An 8,589-nucleotide genomic window follows, 5' to 3' on the forward strand; every position below is an offset into this window, starting at 1 on the left:
TGTCCGACTCCCCCTACGTCACCTTCCCAGCCCCCAACTTCATCCAGCCCGGCCCCCAAGATCACCTCCCTGTACTCGACGTTATCCGGCACTTCCCGGACGTCATCCGGCCCGTACCCCAATGTCACTGGCCCGTCCCCTGCCAGGTTTCCCCAAGGAAAAAGGTGGCAACCCTACATACAGGGGCGGAGAGCGGTGGCGTCAGCGGGGGCGACGTGTGTGCCTGGGGCATTTGCTTGGCACACAGGTCGCTCCTTGGTTCTTTTCTTTGCTCTAGGATCATAGTGGAGCAATGCAAAGGGACCAGCTGACAATTTTTTTTACTTGTGACTTGAAACAGTGTTGCGCTTGGTCTACATCCGCATCATTTTTTACACATGACCAAAAAGGCTCAATATTGTCATTATTGTATTGGAGTTGTCTCTTGCTATTTCTATCTCATGGGTATGTTTTTGCTAAATGTTTATTGCATTTCAATATTGATTATTTTTTATCCAGTTTGTTGCTTTCAAATATGTATGTAGAGTAATAGTCATTAAGAATGCGTTGAGACGCTGAGGGTGTCTTTTTGAGGTTTCTATATCTCTTTATGTGGTTCTGGTGGTCATTGAAACTTGATGCGGTGTGGACATAGGTGCAAACAGGCATTTTTGCTTAATATTACACATAGAGATAGGGTTGCCACCTTTCCCGATTTCACCTGGACAGCCCGGTTTTTCGATGGGCTGCCCGGTTGAAAAGTCCCACTCCGGATTACCAAACTAGGAAATCTGGACAGGACATTGAAGTGAATGACATGTCGATCAGCCAATCGCTGATTGACACGTCATCAGGCCCATCCCGATGTCATCTGTCCGACTCCCCCTACGTCACCTTCCCAGCCCCCAACTTCACCCAGCCCGGCCCCCAAGATCACCTCCCTGTACTCGACGTTATCCGGCACTTCCCGGACGTCATCCGGCCCGTACCCCAATGTCACTGGCCCGTCCCCTGCCAGGTTTCCCCAAGGAGAAAAGGTGGCAACCCTACATACAGGGGCGGAGAGCGGTGGCGTCAGCGGGGGCGACGTGTGTGCCTGGGGCATTTGCTTGGCACACAGGTCGCTCCTTGGTTCTTTTCTTTGCTCTAGGATCATAGTGGAGCAATGCAAAGGGACCAGCTGACAATTTTTTTTACTTGTGACTTGAAACAGTGTTGCGCTTGGTCTACATCCGCATCATTTTTTACACATGACCAAAAAGGCTCAATATTGTCATTATTGTATTAGAGTTGTCTCTTGCTATTTCTATCTCATGGGTATGTTTTTGCTAAATGTTTATTGCATTTCAATATTGATTATTTTTTATCCAGTTTGTTGCTTTCAAATATGTATGTAGAGTAATAGTCATTAAGAATGCGTTGAGACGCTGAGGGTGTCTTTTTGAGGTTTCTATATCTCTTTATGTGGTTCCGGTGGTCATTGAAACTTGATGCGGTGTGGACATAGGTGCAAACAGGCATTTTTGCTTAATATTACACATAGAGATAGGGTTGCCACCTTTCCCGATTTCACCTGGACAGCCCGGTTTTTCGATGGGCTGCCCGGTTGAAAAGTCCCACTCCGGATTACCAAACTAGGAAATCTGGACAGGACATTGAAGTGAATGACATGTCGATCAGCCAATCGCTGATTGACACGTCATCAGGCCCATCCCGATGTCATCTGTCCGACTCCCCCTACGTCACCTTCCCAGCCCCCAACTTCACCCAGCCCGGCCCCCAAGATCACCTCCCTGTACTCGACGTTATCCGGCACTTCCCGGACGTCATCCGGCCCGTACCCCAATGTCACTGGCCCGTCCCCTGCCAGGTTTCCCCAAGGAAAAAAGGTGGCAACCCTACATACAGGGGCGGAGAGCGGTGGCGTCAGCGGGGGCGACGTGTGTGCCTGGGGCATTTGCTTGGCACACAGGTCGCTCCTTGGTTCTTTTCTTTGCTCTAGGATCATAGTGGAGCAATGCAAAGGGACCAGCTGACAATTTTTTTTACTTGTGACTTGAAACAGTGTTGCGCTTGGTCTACATCCGCATCATTTTTTACACATGACCAAAAAGGCTCAATATTGTCATTATTGTATTGGAGTTGTCTCTTGCTATTTCTATCTCATGGGTATGTTTTTGCTAAATGTTTATTGCATTTCAATATTGACTATTTTTTATCCAGTTTGTTGCTTTCAAATATGTATGTAGAGTAATAGTCATTAAGAATGCGTTGAGACGCTGAGGGTGTCTTTTTGAGGTTTCTATATCTATTTATGTGGTTCTGGTTGTCATTGGAACTTGATGCGTTGTGGACATAGGTGCAAACAGGTATTTTTGCTTAATATTACACATAGAGATAGGGTTGCCACCTTTCCCGATTTCACCTGGACAGCCCGGTTTTTCGATGGGCTGCCCGGTTGAAAAGTCCCACTCCGGATTACCAAACTAGGAAATCTGGACAGGACATTGAAGTGAATGACATATCGATCAGCCAATCGCTGATTGCCACGTCACCAGGCCCATCCCGATGTCATCTGTCCGACTCCCCCTACGTCACCTTCCCAGCCCCCAACTTCACCCAGCCCGGCCCCCAAGATCACCTCCCTGTACTCGACATTATCCGGCACTTCCCGGACGTCATCCGGCCCGTACCCCAATGTCACTGGCCCGTCCCCTGACAGGTTTCCCCAAGGAGAAAAGGTGGCAACCCTACATACAGGGGCGGAGAGCGGTGGCGTCAGCCGGGGCGACGTGTGTTCCTGGGGCATTTGCTTGGCACACAGGTCGCTCCTTGGTTCTTTTCTTTGCTCTAGGATCATAGTGGAGAAATGCAAAGGGACCAGCTAGCAATATTTTTTACTTATGACTTGAAACAGTGTTGCGCATGGTCTACATCCGCATCATTTTTTACACATGACCAAAAAGGCTCAATATTGTCATTATTGTATTGGAGTTGTCTCTTGCTATTTCTATCTCATGGGTATGTTTTTGCTAAATGTTTATTGCATTTCAATATTGATTATTTTTTATCCAGTTTGTTGCTTTCAAATATGTATGTAGAGTAATAGTCATTAAGAATGCGTTGAGACGCTGAGGGTGTCTTTTTGAGGTTTCTATATCTATTTATGTGGTTCTGGTGGTCATTGGAACTTGATGCGTTGTGGACATAGGTGCAAACAGGCATTTTTGCTTAATATTACACATAGAGATAGGGTTGCCACCTTTCCCGATTTCACCTGGACAGCCCGGTTTTTCGATGGGCTGCCCGGTTGAAAAGTCCCACTCCGGATTACCAAACTAGGAAATCTGGACAGGACATTGAAGTGAATGACATGTCGATCAGCCAATCGCTGATTGACACGTCATCAGGCCCATCCCGATGTCATCTGTCCGACTCCCCCTACGTCACCTTCCCAGCCCCCAACTTCACCCAGCCCGGCCCCCAAGATCACCTCCCTGTACTCTACATTATCCGGCACTTCCCGGACGTCATCCGGCCCGTACCCCAATGTCACTGGCCCGTCCCCTGCCAGGTTTCCCCAAGGAGAAAAGGTGGCAACCCTACATACAGGGGCGGAGAGCGGTGGCGTCAGCGGGGGCGACGTGTGTGCCTGGGGCATTTGTTTGGCACACAGGTCGCTCCTTGGTTCTTTTCTTTGCTCTAGGATCATAGTGGAGCAATGCAAAGGGACCAGCTAACAATTTTTTTTTACTTGTGACTTGAAACAGTGTTGCGCTTGGTCTACATCCGCATCATTTTTTACACATGACCAAAAAGGCTCAATATTGTCATTATTGTATTGGAGTTGTCTCTTGCTATTTCTATCTCATGGGTATGTTTTTGCTAAATGTTTAATGCATTTCAATATTGATTATTTTTTATCCAGTTTGTTGTTTTTAATATATGTATGTAGAGTAGAGTAATAGTCATTAAGAATGCGTTGAGACGCTGAGGGTGTCTTTTTGAGGTTTCTATATCTCTTTATGTGGTTCTGGTGGTCATTGAAACTTGATGCGGTGTGGACATAGGTGCAAACAGGCATTTTTGCTTAATATTACACATAGAGATAGGGTTGCCACATTTCCCGATTTCACCTGGACATCCCGGTTTTTCGATGGGCTGCCCGGTTGAAAAGTCCCACTCCGGATTACCAAACTAGGAAATCTGGACAGGACATTGAAGTGAATGACATGTCGATCAGCCAATCGCTGATTGACACGTCATCAGGCCCATCCCGATGTCATCTGTCCGACTCCCCCTACGTCACCTTTTCAGCCCCCAACTTCATCCAGCCCGGCCCCCAAGATCACCTCCCTGTACTCGACGTTATCCGGCACTTCCCGGACGTCATCCGGCCCGTACCCCAATGTCACTGGCTCATCCCCTGCCAGGTTTCCCCAAGGAAAAAAGGTGGCAACCCTACATACAGGGGCGGAGAGTGGTGGCGTCAGCGGGGGCGACGTGTGTGCCTGGGGCATTTGCTTGGCACACAGGTCGCTCCTTGGATCTTTTCTTTGCTCTAGGATCATAGTGGAGCAATGCAAAGGGACCAGCTGACAATTTTTTTTACTTGTGACTTGAAACAGTGTTGGGCTTGGTCTACATCCGCATCATTTTTTACACATGACCAAAAAGGCTCAATATTGTCATTATTGTATTGGAGTTGTCTCTTGCTATTTCTATCTCATGGGTATGTGTTTGCTAAATGTTTATTGCATTTCAATATTGATTATTTTTTATCCAGTTTCTTGCTTTCAAATATGTATGTAGAGTAATAGTCATTAAGAATGCATTGAGACGCTGAGGGTGTCTTTTTGAGGTTTCTATATCTCTTTATGTGGTTCTAGTGGTCAATGAAACTTGATGCGGTGTGGACATAGGTGCAAACAGGCATTTTTGCTTAATATTACACATAGAGATAGGATTGCCACCTTTCCTGATTTCACCTGGACAGCCCGGTTTTTCGATGGGCTGCCGGGTTGAAAAGTCCCACTCCGGATTACCAAACTAGGAAATCTGGACAGGACATTGAAGTGAATGACATGTCGATCAGCCAATCGCTGATTGACACGTCATCAGGCCCATCCCGATGTCATCTGTCCAACTCCCCCTACGTCACCTTCCCAGCCCCCAACTTCACCCAGCCCGGCCCCCAAGATCACCTCCCTGTACTCGACGTTATCCGGCACTTCCCGGACGTCATCCGGCCCGTACCCTAATGTCACTGGCCCGTCCCCTGCCAGGTTTCCCCAAGGAAAAAGGGTGGCAACCCTACATACAGGGGCGGAGAGTGGTGGCGTCAGCGGGGGCGACGTGTGTGCCTGGGGCATTTGCTTGGCACACAGGTCGCTCCTTGGTTCTTTTCTTTGCTCTAGGATCATAGTGGAGCAATGCAAAGGGACCAGCTGACAAGTTTTTTTTACTTGCGACTTGAAACAGTGTTGCGCTTGGTCTACATCCGCATCATTTTTTACACATGACCAAAAAGGCTCAATATTGTCATTATTGTATTGGAGTTGTCTCTTGCTATTTCTATCTCATGGGTATGTTTTTGCTAAATGTTTATTGCATTTCAATATTGATTATTTTTTATCCAGTTTGTTGCTTTCAAATATTTATGTAGAGTAATAGTCATTAAGAATGCTTTAAGACGCAGAGGGTGTCTTTTTGAGGTTTCTATATCTCTTTATGTGGTTCTGGTGGTCATTGAAACTTGATGCGGTGTGGACATAGGTGCAAACAGGCATTTTTGCTTAATATTACACATAGAGATAGGGTTGCCACCTTTCCCGATTTCACCTGGACAGCCCGGTTTTTCGATGGGCTGCCCGGTTGAAAAGTCCCACTCCGGATTACCAAACTAGGAAATCTGGACAGGACATTGAAGTGAATGACATGTCGATCAGCCAATCGCTGATTGACACGTCATCAGGTCCATCCCGATGTAATCTGTCCGATTTCCCCTACGTCACCTTCCCAGCCCCCAACTTCATCACGCCCGCCCCCCAAGATCACTTCCCTGTAATCGACGTTATCCGGCACTTCCCGGACGTCATCCGGCCCGTACCCCAATGTCACTGGCCCGTCCCCTGCCAGGTTTGCCCAAGGAGAAAAGGTGGCAACCCTACATACAGGGGCGGAGAGCAGTGGCGTCAGCGGGGGCGACGTGTGTGCCTGGGGCATTTGCTTGGCACACAGTCGCTCCTTGGTTCTTTTCTTTGCTCTAGGATCATAGTGGAGCAATGCAAAGGCACCAGCTTGAAACAGTGTTGCGCTTGGTCTACATCCGCATTAGTTTTTTTACACATGACCAAAAAGGCTCAATATTGTCATTATTGTATTGGAGTTGTCTCTTGCTATTTCTATCTCATGGGTATGTTTTTGCTAAATGTTTATTGCATTTCAATATTGATTATTTTTATCCAGTTTGTTGCTTTCAAATATGTACTGTATGTAGAGTAATAGTCATTAAGAATGCGTTGAGACGCTGAGGGTGTCTTTTTGAGGTTTCTATATCTCTTTATGTGGTTCTGGTGGTCATTGAAACTTGATGCGGTGTGGAAATAGGTGCAAACAGGCATTTTTGCTTAATATTACACATAGTTGCCACCTTTCCTGATTTCACCTGGACAGCCCGGTTTTTCGATGTGCCTCGGGCATTTGCTTGGCACACAGGTCGCTCCTTGGTTCTTTTCTTTGCTCTAGGATCATAGTGGAGCAATGCAAAGGGACCAGCTGAGAAGTTTTTTTTACTTGTGACTTGAAACAGTGTTGCGCTTGGTCTACATCCGCATCATTTTTTACACATGACCAAAAAGGCTCAATATTGTCGTTATTGTAGTGGATTTATGTTTTGTTCAGTTTCATGGATATGTTTTTGTTATGTTTATTTTTTACATATTCTTTATTTGTTTTTTTTCCTTTTTCCAGATAAATGAAAACTTTGTACAGAAAGAAGAAAGAAGACAATGACAATAATCAAAAGAAAACAGTGAGGATATCCCCTTGACAGTAACTCCTAGTCAACAAAATGTCTATTACAATTGTTATGCACATAGTTCCTCTTCTATGAAATTAAAGACATTCACTGATGACAAGGTTGTTCTTTATTGTGTCGGGGTTATCCCTAGAAAAAGAAAGATTAAAAGGGGGTCAGAGCATCACAACCTGTTAATTTTTGATTTTGATTTTTGGCCAAGGGGGAATACAGGACGTTTATTTATACCCCAGATATGTTTCCCTTTCTGATTGACGACAGAGTCGTCTGTTGATTTCCCCTTAGCATAATGTAGAATGACAATGCAAATGAGGAGGATTCCATTGATGATAGCTCCCTTGTTCAGACTGGTTAAAGCAGTGGATGTTGTAATACATCCGCATCTATGTTCACAGGGGTAAACCTTCTTAACTTATACTTATAGGAGTAGGGAGTTTAACTTGTCTGTATTCTTAATTGGGGTAATATAGGTACCACAATCAAGAGGTCTAGAATTAAGAGGCTAAAATGTTGGTGTCGTCTGTCGTTTCTTTGAACAGGACCCATGTTGTCCATGTTTTGATATACCGACTGGGAAACATGCTTCTATATGAGAGTAGTTCTTCCATTTACTGTATATAGATCAGTTCTGCTATCCATTCATCTACCCTGGGTGTCTTATTGCTTTTCCAGTGTCTGGGTATTACAGTTCTGGCTGCTGCTATTGCAACAGCCATGAAGCCCTCTGGGTGTTATTTTCAGTGGTATATTTGGGGAGGGGATGGATATGAATGCTAGGGACGGGTCAGGGCATTCGTCAGTTCCCGTGACCTTAGAGATTACTTGAAAGATCTTGACCCAGAAGGGTTTTATCATCTGACAATACCACCATATATGCTTCATATCACCTTTCTGCTCATTGCAACGCCAGCATTTATCTGAGACCGTTGGGTAAATGGCATGCAAAGTCGTTGGGCATTTATACCATCTAGTAAGTATCTTGTAATGGGTCTCATGTGCTTTGCAGGCCGTCACCAAATTATGCGTAAGTGCAAATGACATTTCCCAGTCCTTTGCACTAAATGAGATATTAAAGTCCTTTTCCCATTGCATCTTAAAATTGAGTTCTATAGAACCTTTAAGCTCTAAGATTATATTATACACTCGGGATAAAACGTGCCTGGGTTTATCTTTAGCTAAGCATAGTTCCTCAAAATCTGTGGTTTCTAGCAGTATCTTATCTTTTTCAGGATTAGTTTGGAACCAATTGGTTAATTGGTGGTGCATAAATCTCTGTGAGAAACTATGTGTAGGAACAACTACACATAAACTCAAACTCAGTGCCTGGTCATTAGCTTTTATGGTGGTTGCCACCCTGACTGTGTACTCATCCAGTGCAGAAGCTTTTAATTTGTCCCAATGTGCTGCAAGAAGTGTTAGCTCAAATTGTACATTTTCAGCTGTGGCCCTTTCCTCATATTTCAGCAATAATTTGCTTAGTTCTTGTCAGGCTCTTTTGGAGACTCAAGTAGGAAGAGCAGTTAGAACTGCTGTTAGTGTACAGCTCGCAGGACTTGACACGATGAGACGAG

The 8,589-nt window shown here is 45.4% G+C and overlaps 1 long non-coding RNA gene across 1 annotated transcript in view; it reads left to right on the plus strand.

Annotated features, from left to right (window-relative positions):
• Positions 1-7,115, plus strand: part of LOC108706974 — a 76,240-nt gene extending 69,125 nt beyond the window's left edge. The window contains exon 3 of the long non-coding RNA XR_005965032.1: positions 6,952-7,115. This is a non-coding gene — a long non-coding RNA (uncharacterized LOC108706974). The remainder of the gene's footprint in view (positions 1-6,951) is intronic.
• Positions 7,116-8,589: the final 1,474 nt, after the last annotated feature.

The sequence above is a fragment of the Xenopus laevis genome, chromosome 1S (assembly GCF_017654675.1).
Source record: "Xenopus laevis strain J_2021 chromosome 1S, Xenopus_laevis_v10.1, whole genome shotgun sequence".
Lineage (NCBI taxonomy): Eukaryota > Metazoa > Chordata > Amphibia > Anura > Pipidae > Xenopus > Xenopus laevis.